Source organism: Gorilla gorilla, chromosome 20, assembly GCF_029281585.2.
Source record: "Gorilla gorilla gorilla isolate KB3781 chromosome 20, NHGRI_mGorGor1-v2.1_pri, whole genome shotgun sequence".
NCBI lineage: Eukaryota > Metazoa > Chordata > Mammalia > Primates > Hominidae > Gorilla > Gorilla gorilla.
Genome location: NC_073244.2, coordinates 21173308 through 21189423, shown reverse-complemented (window position 1 = coordinate 21189423; position 16116 = coordinate 21173308). Strand labels below are relative to the sequence as shown.

Here is a 16116-nt window from a genome sequence, read left to right as displayed (position 1 = left end):
GTTGGTCAGGCTGGTCTCGAACTCCTGACCTCAGGTGATCCTCCTGCTTTGGGCTCCCAAAGTGCTGGGATTACAGGTGTGAGCCACTGTGCCCAGTCTCTATTGGTTTCTTATTGCTGGTATTGCCATCAACTTGGTGACTGAGAATAACACACATCACGCTAGTTCTCGGGAGTCAGAAGTCCAAAATGCACGGCTGGTGTTCTTTCCGGAAGCTCGCAGGGAGAATCCATGGCCTGGCCCTGTCCAGCATCAAGAGGCCACCTGTATTCCTCAATTCGTGGTTTCATGTCCCTCCACCCCTGCTTGTGTTGTCAAATCTCCTTTACTTTGTTTTTTATTTTTGAGACGGAATCTCAGCTCACTGTAGTCTCTGCCTCCCAGGTTCAAGTGATTCTCCTGCCTCAGCTTCCCGAGTAGCTGGGATTACAGGTGCATGTCACCACGCCCGGCTAATTTTTGTATTTTTAGTAGAGATGGGGTTTCACCATGTTGGACAGGCTGGTCTTGAACTCCTGACCCTGGGTGATCTACCCGCCTCAGCCTCCCAAAGTGGTGGGATTATAGGCATGAGCCACCACGCCCTGCCTCAAATCTCCTTTTCTGACTCAGATATTCCCACCGTCCTCTTGTCCCTTATAATTCCCTGTGATTACATTGGGCCCACCTGGATCATCTAGGACAGGGGTCCCCAACTCCTGGGCCATGAACCAGTAGCGAGCGGTCTGTGGCCTGTTAGGAACTGAGTCATGCAACAGGAGCTGAGTGGTGGGCAAGCCAGCATTACCACCTGAATTCCACCTCCTGTCAGATCAGTGGCTGCATTGGATTCTCACAGGAGCGTGAACCCTAACGTGAACCGTGCATGCGAGGGACCTAGGCTGTGTGCTCCTTATGAGAATCTAATGCCTGATGATCTGAGGGGGAACAGTTTCATCCTGAAAGCCACCCCCCTCCATCCCTGGCAAAACTGTCTTCCATGAAATCCATCCCTGGTGCCAAAAAGCATGGGGACCTCTGATCTGGGACATTCTCCCCATTCCAAAGTCCTTAATGATGCCTGCAGAGTCCCTTTTGCCATGAAAGGTAAGAGACTCAGGTTCTGGGGACGGGGATGTAGGCATCTTTACGGGCTGTTCTGTGTACTGCACCTGTTCAGCTTAGTTCCAGGCACATAGTAGGGGCTCAATACATCTTTGTTGAATGACACAATCAATCATTTGGTTAGGCTAGAGAATGTGGAAGGAGGCTGGGTGCAGTGGCTCACGCCTGTAATCCTAAGGCTGAGGCAGGTGTATCACTTGAGCTCAGGAGTTTGAGACTAGCCTGGACAACGTGGCGAAATCCCATCTCTCCTAAAAATACAAAAATTACCTGGGTGTGATAGTGTGTGTCTGTAGTCCCAGCTACTCAGGAGGCTGAGGCGGGAGGATCACTTGAGCCCAGAAGGTGGAGGTTTCAGTGAGCTGAGATCATGGCACTGCAGTCCAGTCTGGGCAACAAAACGAGACCCTGTGTCAGAAAAAGAGAGAATGTGGAGGGATATTATAGCAAGAAGTGGATCTGGAAGTTTTACTAGTAGTGGTATTTATTGAGCACCTACTGTGTGCTCTGGCTCATGTTTAACAAAGTGCTTATTTGCATAATGTTAGTATTCCCATTTTACAGATGCGGAAACTGAGGTTTAGTTGCTGGCCTAGTATTACAGGGTGAGGAGCTGAAGCCCCATCTGCCTGACGAGGGGTGTGTTGGGGATGTGGACTAGAAGCTTGCTCAGGGAGGGATTCTGTTCAAACAGGGCTGCTTAGCTTTGGCACTGTTGACATTTGGGGCCAGATATTTCCCGTCGTGGGGGCTGTCCTGTGCATTGTGGCCATTAAGCAGTATCCCTGGCCTCTCCACAAAGTGCCAATAGCGCTACCCTCTTCCTAAGTTGTGAAAAGCCAGGATGTTTCCAAATGTTGTCACATGTCCCCTGAGTGACAAACTTGCCCCCACTTGAGAACCATGGTGTTGAAACATAGATCACGGCACATCAACTCCATGCTCCTCAGGTCACCCTGCTTGAAAGTCAAAATGCCTGCGGTGGCCTGTGCGTCCCGCACTGACTGTCTCCTCCCTGCCTTCTGCCTTCCTCGCTGTCTTCACTGCTTGTTATTCTTCAGACCTGTTGGCCTCTCTGTGTTTCTCAGAAATGCCAGGCCTGGTCTGACCTCAGGACCTTTGCACTGGCTGTTTTCGCTGCTTGGTGTGCCCTTCCTCCAGATGGCCATTTGGTTTACTCCCCTGTTTCCTTCCATCCTGTATTTGTTTATTTATTTTTAATTGAGATGGAGTCTCGCTCTGTCACCCAGGCTGGAGTGCAGTGGTGTGATCGCAGCTCACTGCAACCTCCACCACCCAGGTTCAAGGGATTCTCGTGCCTCAGCCTCCTGAGTAGCTGGGATTACAGGCATGCACTACCACGCTATGTTGGCCAGGCTGGTCTTGAACTCCTGGCCTCAAGTGATCCACTTGTCTTGGCCTCCCAAAGTGCTGGGATTATAGGCGTGAGCCACTGTGCCTGGCTCAATCCTGTATTTAAATACCCGTCCTCAGCAAGGCTTGGCCTCTTCTCTGAGTCCTTTTCATCACACATGTCTTCATATCCTCTCCTTTCTAAACCATCTGTCTCTTCTCTTTAGGCTGTCAGCTCCAGGAGGGCCGGCCCTTGGTCCCTATTGTTCACTACTGGGCCCTCAGCCCTAGGAACCATGCTCTGTAAATGGATGAATGCTGTCTGTCCTGTTACTGCAATGTCCCCAGACGTATCCCTATGCCCAGCACATGCTTGACCCCTCACAAGACCCTGGAACATGACTAAGGGATTTATTTGGTGAAGCATGAGAGTCTGATAAGAGGAGAGGAAGTGGCTGGGGAGCAACCTTGCAAAGATAGCCAGGGTTGGATGGAGAAAACGAGGGTGAGTGTCAGCTTCATAGGATGGGCCTTCCACGAGAGGCCTCGTGGTGCTTGGGAGAGTGGGCGTGAAAGCAGGTTGGAACAAGATGCTTGCTGCTGACATTTGGGCACTGATGGGCAGCCTGACCTCTCCTTTCTTTTCAGTGCTTAACAGCACCGAAGCACTGTTAAGACAGGATTCTTAGGACTGGGCACAGTGGCTCATCCAGCACTTTGGGAGCCCTAGGTGGGAGGATCATTTGAGCCCCAGGAGTTTGAGGCCAGACTGGGCAACATAGCAAGACCCCATCTCTGGAAAGAAATACAAAAATTAACCAGGCTTGGTGGTGTGTACCTCTAGTCCCAGCTACTTGAGAGGCTGAGGCGGGAGGATCACTTGAGCCTGGGAGTTCAAAGCTGTAATGAGCTATAATCACGCCATTACACTCCAGCCGAGGAGACAGAGCAAGGCTCTGTCTCAAAAGGGAAAAAAAAAAAAAGAATTAGTTTTGCATGTAACTGTGTTCAGTTCTGTGTCTTGGACGTGAGGATTTGTGGTACCCGCCTGGATAGAGCAAGGATGGCCGTGCCCCTGCCTTCCTGGGTGATGGGGATAAGTCTGGAAATTGCCCCTGTGATGTTACTGGGCTTTATTCTTAGCTCTGCTGAGTTAGGGGGCAGGGCGGGGTGCAGCCCAGCCAGCAGCATGCCAGGGCGCGTCACCGCCCACGCGATGCTGGCTCTAGCCACCTTCCTCTCACCCCATGCCCCTGCCAGCCGTGCTTGCCTCCTGCTGTGTCGGGGCTGAGAGACTTTAGCCTTTTTCCAGATCTTTTCAGGACTGCGGTGGGGAAATGAAGGCCACTTGCTGTCTCTCTAAACAGGATTAATGTTCAGAAGCCCAGCGGGTGCCCTGACCTAACCATGGGCCTGTTGCACTCCTTTTCTCAACTTCCCTTGGCTTCTGAGCTACCCCTCTGCAGCCTAGTTGTTGTGAGTGACGCTCCAGTGAACACGGGAGTGCAGATATCTCTTCAGGGCCCATGTGTGGCTGAGATTAGGAGATCACTGCTGTCGTCTCTAGTTCAGCAGTGCTAGTGCCTCCTGGCATTTAGCGTCCAGCTCAAGGGAGTGGAATTTTCGTGCCTCAGGGTCTAGGGCCACCTGTGCCTCTAAATCGCAGGGAAGCTTTGTGTGTGTGTGGGGGGGGGGGTGTGGGGGGCTATGAGTATGTGGTGGGGTGAATCTTATTTCTCTTCTTTCCCTTTTCTTAATTTTCCATTGGCAAAACAGAGCGCCACTCCAGACCCCTTTCATTCTTGCAATATACATGAAAAGTGCAGGGCTTGTTCTGCAAAAGAAGAGTAGCCCCAGCGAGCTCAGGGTTGAGTGAAGTTCCGCAAGGACGGCACCTCTCGGCTCTTCTGGGGGCTTCAGGACAGAGCTTGGTGTCACCAAGCAGGACCCCCACTGCGGGCAGAGCTGCAGGGCCATCAACATTCATTAGGTGGATCAGTGAATGTAGACTCTGCAGTGTTACAAAGCAGCACCTGGTACTCACTGTGCCCGTCTCGGGATGGAATCTAAGTCAGACATCCTTGCATTCCCACTTATGGGCTGTTCCTTCACCTTGCTGGTCTTCACCTTTCTCCTAGGGTTACGGGGAGAAGTAAATGTGCTAAGGCCATACACGCAGACTCAGCAGTGGCCTTGAACCACGCTTCTCTGTCACCCCTTTCGTTGCCTTGACAATGGCTGCAGCCTCCTTGCCCATCTCCCCTAGGATCTTCTCCTAGGGTCTCTTAATACAGGGGTCCCCAATCCCCAGAGCGCGGACTGGCACCAGTTCATACATGCCCTGTTAGGAACCAGGCCACAGGCCGCACAGCAGGAGGTGAGCGGCAGGCGAGCGTGTGAGACTTCATCTGTATTTACAGCCGCTCCCCATCTTTCGCATCACCGCCTGAGCTCTGCCTCCTGTCAGATCACCTGTGGCATTAGATTCTCATAGGAGCGCGAACCCTGCTGTGAACTGTGTGTGCGAGGGATCCAGGCTGTGTGCTTCTTTTGAGAATCCAGTGCCTGATGATCTGTCACTGTCTCCCATCACCCCTGAGATGGGACCATCTAGTTGCAGGAAAACAAACTCAGGGCTCCCACTGATTCTACATAATGGTGAGTTGTATAATTATTTCATTATATATTACAATGTAATCATAGAAGTAAAGTGCCCAATAAATGTAATGCACTCGAATCATCCCCTACCCTGTCTGTGAAAAATCGTCTTCCACAAAACCCATCCTTGCTGCCAAGAAGGGGATGGCTGTCTTTTTTCCTTTTGAGATGGATTCTTGCTCTGTTGCCCAGGCTGGAGTGCAGTGGCACAATCTCGGCTCACTGCAGCCTCTGCCTCCCAGGTTCCAGCGATTCTCCTGCCTCAGCCTCCTGGGTAGCTGGGATTACAGGCACGTGTCACTGTGCCCGGCTAATTTTTGTATTTTTAGTAGAGATGGGGTTTTACCATGTTGGCCAGGCTGCTCTCAAACTCCTAACCTGGGGTGATCCTCCCGCCTCGGCCTCCCAAAGTGCTGGGATTACAGGCGTGAGCCACTGTGCCTGGCCAGGGACCACTGTCTTAATCTGTGAATTAGGCGATGCCATGCCCCTGCTTAATGCACTCCCAGGGCCTCCTGTGAGAATTAGAACAAAAAATCCATGCTCTGTACCATGCCCCCAGGATTGGCTATGTGGTGGCCTTTGGTGACTTCTCCCGCCCAATCTTGGGTCCTGGCTCATTGCTGCAGCCATATCCTCCCCCGACCCCACCCCACTGTGGACTTTGCCTGTGCCATCTTTCTGCCTGGTATGTGCTTCCCAAGATCTTTGCACAGCCAGCTCTTCCTGACCCTTCCAGTCCGCTGGGATGTCATCTGCCCAGACCGCCACTCTGGTGCTTCCTGTCCTGACACCCCTGCTCTTTCCTTCACAGCAGGTACTGCTCTTTGTCATTATGTTCTTATCTGTGAGCTTTCATCTTTGATGGACTATGAGTCTTAAGAGGACAGAGATATCGTTTCTGATTTTCTCCCATGCCTGTGACTAGCCCAGGTCTAGGCATATAGTAGGTGCTCAATAAACAGTCATCGAATGATAGATTGAATGAATGCATGCATGACAGGAACCCTGCACTTATGTGTGTTAACCCGTCTCTTGGCTGCCGGGAACACCAGCTCCTGCAACCTGGCACTTGGGTCACCTGATTGAACCCTCCTGATAACTCTCTAAACTCTGTAATAGGTGGGTTCTAGAATTAGTCCCATTTCACAGATGAAGAAATCAAGGCCTGGTGAGGTGAACTGACTTGCTTTAGGGCAGCGGGGATGATTTTTGCCTCTCTGGAGATATTTGGCAATGTCTAGAGACAGTTTTGATTGTCATAACTTGAGGAGGTGGGGAGTGCTACTATCATCTAGTGGCAGAGGCCAGCGACGCCACTCAGTATCTTACAATGCACAGGATGGCCCCCCACAACCAAGAATTACTTGGGCTCAAATATCAGCGGTTCTGAGGTTGAAGAAGCCCTGCTTGAGGGCACACATCTGTAAGTGGTGGAGACGGGAACCTAGACCCCAAACCTTGTATTGTTAACCACTACCCTGCACTGCTCACATGCGGGGGTGGGTGGGTGGGAGGAGTTGTAGAATGTTTCCATGTCTGAGTCAAAATCTTGCTTCTCTGCTCTGGAGAGATGAATTTGGAATCTGTGAGGCCTGAGGCCATTCACTTGATCTCCGGCCCTGGAGATCTTACCTCCAAGCGATCTCAGGCTCCATCTGTCTGCCATGTACCTTGCAAACACCTTAGAATTCTGGCCGGGCATGGTGGCTCACACCTCTAATCCCGGCACTCTGGGAGGCCGAGGCGGGCAGACTGTTTTAGTTCAAGACCAGCCTGGGCGACATGGTAAAACCCTGAATCTACAAAAGATACAAAAATTAGCCAGGCATGGTGATGCGTGCCAGGTAGTCCCAGCTACTTGGGAGGCTGAGGCAGGAGGATTGCTGGAGCCCAGGAGATCGAGGCTGCAGTGAGCTGTGATGGTGGCAGTGTACTCAAGCCTGGGCAACAGAGTGAGACCCTGTCTCAAAAAACAAAACCAGCCAACCAAACAAACCAAAAGGCCTTAGAGTTCAAGCACGTGGTTTAGAGGTGGTGGATCTCAGTGTCAGACTCTCAGTGGGTTCAAATCCTGGCCCTGTTTCTTCTAGGTTGACGAGCCCAAGCAATTTACATAAACTCTCTGGACCTCAGAGCCCTTGCCAGGAAAGGGGAGAGTTTTAATAGTCCTGACTTTGTAGGGCTGTTGGAAAGCTTAAATGGACTGTGCTTGGGAAGCACTTAATCACTGTGCCTGGCGTGGTCACTCTGGCTGTTATTATTGGCACCCAATAAATACATGCTTTCTCTTTGTTTCCAACTCAGCATTTAGAAATGTCCTACCCTTCAATTCCTGCTGCTATTTATTTATTTGAAGTGCGAACAAGCTTTCTTATTATTATTTTAGAAATCATGCAGAGGAGAAAATTCAAACAGTACGAAAGATAATAAAACAAAAAATAGTAGTTGCCTTCCTCTCCCTGGTTTCAGGCCTACCCCCTGCAGATTAATTAGCTTTTTTTCTTTCTTTTTTTCTTTTCTTTTTTTTGCGATATGAAGTCTTGCTCTGTTGCCCAGGCTGGAGTGCAGTGGTGTGATTTTGACTCACTGCAACCTCCGCCTCCTGGGTTCAAGCAATTCTCCTGCCTCAGCCTCCCTAGTAGCTGGGATTTGGGCAGATCATGAGGTCACAAATGTGACAACAGCCTGGCCAACATGGTGAAACCCCGTCTGTACTAAAAATGCAAAAATTAGCCAGGCGTGGTAGTGGGCGCCTGTAATCCCAGCTACTTGCGAGGCTGAGGCAGGAGAATTACTTGAACTCGGGAGGTGGAGGTTGCAGTGAGCTGAGACCATACCATTGCACTCCAGCCTGGGCAACAAGAGCGAAACTCCGTCTCAAAAAACAAACAAAACATCAAATTCCTGACTGTGTATGCTGCTTGCAGGTTATATATGACCAGGCCTGGTTCTGTATCTGTAAAATGGGTTACGTTATAGTACCTGAGTCCTAGAGTTGTGTGTGAGGGTGGTGCTTGGCTGATGCAGCTAATGAATCTTCCCTCTTACTCTTTCTATAGACAGAAGAAGGCGGCACAGGTTTCTTCATTGCTTTTCGCCCTTTGCTGAAATGTCATCTTGGCTCAGAGGCCCTTTCTGTCTACCTGATAAAGAACTAGCACCTGCCCACCCACCATTATGCTTCACCCACTTTCTTCTTCTTCAAGCCATTTGCTCCCGTTGGGCATACATAGAGTTGTTTTTTTAGCTGTTGGTAGTTTTGGCCTCTTTCCATACAGTGAAATTGTGTGAGAGTGGAGACTTTATTTTACTTCCACATGACCTTGGCCCATGATAGTAGTCCCTGATAAATGTCCACTGAGCAGTAGGAACCCGACTGTTGCAAGTTACTTATTTATTTATTTTTGAGACAGGGTCTCAATCTTTCACCTAGGCTGGAGTTCGGTGGTGCAGTCATAGCTCACTGCAGCCTCGAACTTCTGGGCTCAAGGGATCCTCCTTCGTCAGCCTCTTGAGTAGCTGGGACTAAAGGCAAACGTCATCACATCTGGCTACTTTTAAATTTTTTTATTTGTAGAAGGTGAGGAGTCTCACTCCATTGCCACCTCTGGTCTCGAACTCCTGGGCTTAAGCGATCCTCCTGCCTCGGTCCCCCAAAGTGTTGGGATTACAGGTGTGCACCACCACGCCCAGCTAAGTTTTTTTTTTCTTTTTTTTTTTTTTTGAGATGCAGTCTCACTCTTTTGTCCAGGCTGGAGTGCAGTGGCATGATCTCGGCTCACCACAACCTCCACCTCCTGGGTTCAAGCGATTCTCCTGTCTCAGCCTCCTGAGTAGCTGGGACTACAGGCGCACGCCACCATGCCTGGCTAATTTTTGTACATTTAGTGCAGAGAGGGTTTCACTATGTTGGCCAGGCTGGTCTTGAACTCCTGACCTCATGATCCGCCCGCCTCAGCCTCCCAAAGTGCTGGGATTACAGGCGTGAACCCCTCCACCCGGCCAGCTAAGTTTTTAAATTTTTTTGTAGAGATACAGTCTCACTGTGTTGCCCAAGCTGATCTGAAATTCCTGGCCTCAAACTATCCTCCTGCCTCTGCCTCCTCAAGTGCTGGGAAATATAGGCATGAGCCACTGCACCCAGCTGGTTGTGAGTTATTGAGATGGTTGAATTGGGAGTGGATGCTCAGGCCTCAGTGGAACTTGTGGTACACAGTAGGTCCTCATTACCTCCATCAGTGGCAGTTGAGATTCATAATCACTTTTTCTGCCTGTTGTCTGCCCCATCCTCTCTGTGGCCTTCCCTCCTGTCCTGGAGTTGGCTGGCTGGGTCCCTGGCAGGGCTGCATGCGTTATCCCTGCAGGCCTGCTTGCCTTATCCCTGCAGGCCCTGTTGGAGCATCCGTCCAGAACCTGTGCCATCCAGATGGGAGCAGTAAGGGTGTAGGGCAAAGTTAGTGAGCTGCCCGGTGCACGAGGACTTCCATGATAATCAGGGCTGAACCAGGAAGGCAGGTCAAGGCCAGGGTCATGTACAGAAAGGAGATCGGCACCAGGATCTTGTATGGGAAGACTTAGATCAATGCCTAGTGCCTTAGTCATCATCATTCAGCCCAGAAAACATGATGCTATGCAACAGGAATTTTATGAACACACAAAGGTCAGGGGCCACTCGGACTTGGACGGGGTCCCCAACTCCTTGAGTGTCAGGGCTGAGGGCATGGAGACACAACTTGATCAAGCTGGTGAAGTGTCCAGCAAGGAGAAGCCTCTGTTGGAGGGAGCCGGGAGCTGGGGAGGACATGCGCTTTCTCTTTTTTTTTTTTTTTTTTGAGACGGAGTCTCGCTCTATCGCCCAGGCTGGAGTGCAGTGGTGCAATCTCGGCTCACTGCAACCTCTGCCTCCTGGGTTCAAGCGATTCTCCTGCCTCAGCCTCTCACGTAGCCGGGACTCAGGCCTGTGCCACCACGCCTGGTGAATTTTTTTGTATTTTTAGTAGAGACGGGGCTTCACCATGTTAGCCAGGATGGTCTTGATCTCCTGACCTCATGATCCACCTGCCTTGGCCTCCGAAAGTGCTAGGATTATAGGCATGAGCCACCGCACCCAGCCGACTTGCGCTTTCTCTGTCAAGATTTCTGTGGGCCAGGTTCCCCAAAGGGCAGGGCCTGGGCCAGTGCAGTGACCGGTGACCGTGTTCAGGACTCATCTCTTGTGGCTGAATTGTGTGTCTGGAGAGTTGGGTCCTTCTGATTCTGCTCAGAGCGTGGTGGGCCTGGCTGGATTTCCCTAGATTAGGAAGCAGCCTCGGGTAGCTGTGATTCTTTGAGTTGGGAAAAGCAAGTGGCCTGCAGACTGCCAGGGAATCGTCCCTTCCTTGAGCCTTTAGGTATTGCCCATTATTCACCATTTTTCCCAGAAGCCTCCAGTAGTGAGAGTCGCACTTCTTACGTCCTGGAGTTGTTAAAGTAAAGAAGGACACATTAGGGTCCCTGCCGGTAAGGAACATCGAGGAGGCCTCGATACTTTTTTTTTGTTTGTTTTTTCTGAGACAGAGTCTCGCTCTGTCATCCAGGCTGGAGGACAATGACCTGATCTCTGCTCACTGCAACCTCCACCTCCTGGGTTTAAGCGATTCCTGTGCCTCAGCTGCCCGACTAGCTGGGATTACAGGCATTTGCCACCATGGCTGGCTAATGTTTTTGTATTTTTTTTTTCAGTAGAGATGGGGTTTCACTATGTTGGCCAGGCTGGTCTTAAACTCCTGGCCTCAAGTGATCTGCCCTCCTCAGCCTCCCAAAGTGCTGGGATTTCAGGTGTGACCCACTGCGCCCAGCCCCGATACTTTGTTTCTTTGAGACAGTCTCTTACTCTGTCACCCAGGCTGGAGTGCAGTGGGACGATCAAAGCTCACTGCAGCCTCAAGCCCCTAGGCTCAAAAGATCCTCCCACTTCAGCCTTCTGAGTAGGTGGGACTACAGGCCTGCACTACCACGCCTGGATAATTTTTTAAATTTTTTTTGTGAAGACAGGGTCTTACTTTGTTGCCCAGGCTTTTCTTGAACTCCTGAGCTCAAGCAATCCTCCTGCCTCAGCCTCCCAAAGTGCTGGGTTTACAGGCGTGAGCCACTGTGCCTGGTCCTCAGATGATCTTAGTTTTGTGACCTATGCTGTTGGCCGCTGTAGGGGCTGTGATGGAGGTGATGTGGGGGTGGATGGCAGGGGTGACCCGTGTTGGCTGCTTTCTGTAACAGTCATAGTTCATGGTCAGAGTCAGATTTCCTCTCGTCATGCCTTCCTTCCCTTCCGTCCGCTCCCTCCCACAGCCGCCCTTTGGGTCTGGGCTGGCCATCTGGCTCTGAGCAGGAAGCTAGCGTGTGCTCTTCAATTTGCTTTCTGCAGGGGAAACACCTTCCTTTGCTCAGCGTTTCCTGACCTCTCCTTCCCTGGAGTTCCGGTGCCCTTAAATGCTCTCTGGTTTCTTCTGTAGCTTACTTTCTTGCTTGAAAGGACAACTTTTCTTTGTCCTTTAAACTTCTTATCTCTGGGCAATACAGTGGTGGTGGCAGTGGTGATTATTATCAACTATTAGTATCTGCTACTATGGTTTATTGTCTCTAGGCTGTATCAGCACCTGTCACACATTGTCCCATTGAATCCTCTCCAGAACTCTTCCAAATGATGTGTTTTCCTGACTTCTAAAAAAATTTAAAAAAATTTTTTATTTTTCTTTGAGACGGAGTCTCGCTCTGTCTCCCAGGCTGGAATGCAGTGCTGCGATCTCGGCTCACTGCAAGCTCCGCCTTCTGGGTTCATGCCATTCTCCTGCCTCAACCTCCCGAGTAGCTGGGACTACAGGTGCCCGCCACCACACCCGGCTAATTTGTTTTTTAATATTTTTAGTAGAGACAGGGTTTCACCGTGTTAGCCAGGATGGTCTCCGTCTCCTAACCTCATGATTCTCCCACCTTGGCCTCCCGAAGTGCTGGGATTAGAGGCGTGAGCCACTGTGCCCAGCCCAAAATTTTTTTTTAAAGAAATGGGGTCTTGCTGGGTGCGATGGCTCACGCCTGTAGTCCCAGCACTTTGGGAGGCTGAGGTGGGCAGATCACCTGAGGTTGGGAGTTCCAGGACAGCCTGACCAACATGGAGAAACCCCATCTCTACTAAAAATACAAGATTAGCCAGGCGTGGTGGCAGGCACCTATAGTCCCAGCTACTCGGGAAGCTGAGGCAGGAGAATCGTTTGAACCCGGGAGGCAGAGGTTGCGGTGAGCTGAAATCTCTCCATTGCACTCCAGCCTGGGCAACAAGAGTGAAACTCTGTCTCAAAAGAAAAAAAAAAATAGAAAAAGAATAAAAAAGAAATGGGGTCTCACTGTGTTGCCCAGGCTGGTCTAGAATTCCTGGGCTCCAGCTGTCCTCCCATTTCGGTCTCCCAAATTGCTGGGATTAAATGTGTGAGCCTCTGTGCCCAGCCTCTTTCTTTCTTTCTGTCTCTCTCTGTCTCTCTCTGTCTCTCTGTCTCTCTCTCTCGTCTCTCTCTCGTCTCTCTCTCTCTCTCTCTCTCTTTTTTCTTTTCTTTTCTTTCTGCCTGAGTCTCGCTTTGTCGCCAGGCTGGAGTGCAGTGGCATGATCTGGGCTCGCTGAAACCTCCGCTTCCCAGGTTCAAGTGATTCTTCTGCCTCAGCCTCCCGAGTAGCTGGGACTACAGGTGTGTGCCACCATGCCTGGCTAATTTTTGTATTTTTTAGTACAGACGGAGTTTCACCATATTGGCCAGGATGGTCTTGAACTCCTGATCTCGTGATCTGCCCGCCTCGGTCTCCCAAAGTGTTGGGATTACAGGCGTGAGCCACCGCGCCTGGCCTTCGTTTTTTTTGAAGCAGGTTCTCACTCTGTTGCCCAGGTTGGAGTGCAATGGTGTGATTATATCTCACTGCAGTGTCTACCTTCCAAGGCTCAGGTGATCTCCTGCTTCAGCCCACTGAGTAGCTGGGATTATAGGCGAGTTCACCATGCCTGGCTAATTTTTGTGTTTTTAGTAGAGACGGGTTTCGCCATGTTGTCCAGGCTGGTTTTGAACTCCTGGGCTCAAGCGATCCACCTGTGTCGGCCTCCCAAAGTGCCGGGATTACAGGCGTGAGCCACCGTGTCCAGCTTTTCTGACTCTTTTTACTTATCAGGAGACTAAAGCTTGGAGAAATTAAGTGACTTGCCCAAGTTCACATGGGGTTAAGGCCTGAATTTGAATCTACATCTGCTCAATTAGGAAGTGAGTGGTCATAGCTAGTCTCTACCTAGATGGATTGTTGTTTAATTGTTAAATTTTTTCAAAATAATTTTAAATTATTGTATTAAAAAAGAGGGTGTCATTATGTTTCCCAGGCTGGTCTTGAACTCCTGGGCTCAAGTGATCCTCCTGCCTTGGCCTCCCAAAATGCTGAGGTTACAAGTGCAAACTACTGTGCCTAGCCAGATTACTACTTAATAACCAAAACAACAGTAACAAAACCAAAACAAAGGAGGAAATTGACGGTGGACAAGTAAGAAGATCATTGCACAGGTTGGGGGCAGGTTGTTTGGGGAGTGTGGAGGAAGCTTTTTAAATGAGGTACCTGAGTTGGATTTTGAAGGATGAATGGGAGTTTGTTAGGACAGAAAGACATTGCAGAGAGAGGATCTAGCAAGAGGTGACTGAAGAAACCATTTATTTGACCAGCAGTTGGGGAATGCCTTGAAGGCAGGAACCACAGCCTTTCAGAATCTCCAGTGCCTGCAACAGTGTCTAGAACATTATCTGACAACAAGCTTGGTAAATACTTCTTTAAGTAAATGCCTGAGTTGGCACATGTGGGGAACACGGTGGGAGAAATTGTAGGAGAAGTAGATGGGACTTGAATGTAGAAGGAAGGCCTCATGGATCACTGCAAGGGTTGGTTATTTTTTTTATTTTTTATTTTTTTGAGATGGAGTCTCGCTTTGTCGCCCAGGCTGGAGTGCAGTGGCGCGATCTCGGCTCACTGTAAGCTCTGCCTCCCGGGTGCACGCCATTCTCCTGCCTCAGCCTCTCCAAGTAGCTGGGACTACAGGCGCCCGCCACCACGCCCGGCTAATTTTTTGTATTTTTAGTAGAGACGGGGTTTCACTGTGGTCTCGATCTGCTGACCTCGTGATCCACCCGCCTCGGCCTCCCAAAGTGCTGGGATTACAAGCGTGAGCCACCGCGTCCAGCCAGGGTTGGTTCTTAAAAGCCAATAGGGAGCCATGGGAAGTTGTTTCCCAGCAGAAGAGAGAAGGCCATTAGATCTGCCCTATTTATTAATGCAAATATCTAAGTCTATGAATCTTCCTCTTAGCAGGAAAGCGTGATTGCTTTTAAATCCATATGGAAAGACCCTCAGTTTTACTCATGATAAAGAGAAAAGGAACTTAAACTACAGAGAGATATTTTTCACCTCAGATTGGCAGAGGTCAGAAACTTGTTATCTGCTGTGCTTTGTGAAGTAATTGCCTTTGTACCTTATCAGCTGGGGTATGAATTGATGTTCCCCATTTGGAGGGCAGTGTCTGTCTAAATGTTACTGTAGGCACCCTTTGACCTGGCAGGTTCCTTTTTTGAAAGTTTATATATATGTGAGACAGAGTCTCATTATGTTGCCCAGGGTGGTTTCAAACTCCTGGGCTCATGGCATCCTCCCACCTGGGCCTCCCAAAATGCTGGAGTTACAGATGGGAGCCACCACACCTGGCAGAGAAAGTGATCTTATCAACACTCTTGCTTGAGTGTGAAATAAGGCTCCTACCAAGCTGTTTATTCAATGCTGCATTGTTTGTAAGAGCAACACCAATGCCAAGTCCCCAGGAGACCGATGGAAGTCAAGTTCATCCCTACAATAGAATACAAAGCAGCCGTAACAAAGAGTGAGGAAACTGTTCATGTATACTGCGGGATGATCTTTAAAATCTGTGATTAAGAGAAAAAAGCAAAGTACAGAACATTATGTAATGTATGCTTCCTTCCATTTGATAACAGAAGATATATATTTAGTTATTTTTGTATAAAATATTTTCTGAAAGAAGACATAAGCAACCCATGATCATTGCCTCTAGAGAGAGGAACTGAGGGGAGGGGCATAGGGAATGGAATGAGAAGACTTGTCCCTTTTACCTCTTTGTTCAAAAGAAATATGAAGAATAAAACACATCTATGTTAGTGATAAAGATCAGTTTCCAAAGGCTGTGTGCGGTGGTTGACACCTGTGATGCCAGCATTTTGGGTGGCCAAGGCGAGTGGATCGCTTGAGCTCAGGACTTTGAGACCAGCCTGAGCAACATGGCAAAACCGCATTTCTACTAAAAATACAAAATTAGCTGGGCATGGTGGTGTGTGCCTGTGGTCCTAGCTGCTCAGGAGGCTGAGGTGGGAGGATTGCTGGAGCCTGAGAGGTTGAGGCTGCAGTGAGCTGTGATTGCACCACTGCATTCCAGCCTGGGCAACAGAGTGAGACCTTGTCTCAAAAAAAAAAAAAAAAAAAAAAGTCCAGTTTTTAATATTAGCTAAGTAAAAAAAAGCAAGGTATAGAATGGAGTATCGTAGTGCCTTTTGCGGCAACAAAATAGGTCGTATTTGGAATATATCTGGAAGAATGTAAGATGTTAGCAATGGTAGCTTGCCTGTAGGGTAGGAATGGGGGGCTGTTAATTTGGGGAGAAAGACATATTTTTCACTGTATACCTTTTTGAGTAATTTGAAAGAGTTTTAGCACACAAATATATTACCTATTAAAAATAATTATAAAGAGAGGGAGACATGGGTGGATGCATGGATGGATAGTTGGTTGGGTAGATGGATACATAGACAGGTGGATGGATTGGTTGGTGGATGGATGGATGAACTGTTGGGTGGGTAGATGGATTGATGGGTGAATGAATTGGTAGGTGGGTAGGGTGGATGGATGAATTGGTGGATGGGTAGGTGGATGGATGAATGAACT

The 16116-nt window shown here is 49.5% G+C and overlaps 1 protein-coding gene across 1 annotated transcript in view; it reads left to right on the top strand.

Annotated features, from left to right (window-relative positions):
• The window catches only part of LOC129528916 (multidrug resistance-associated protein 1-like), a 53804-nt gene that overhangs the window by 25087 nt on the left and 12601 nt on the right, over nt 1-16116 (top strand). The window lies entirely within an intron of this gene.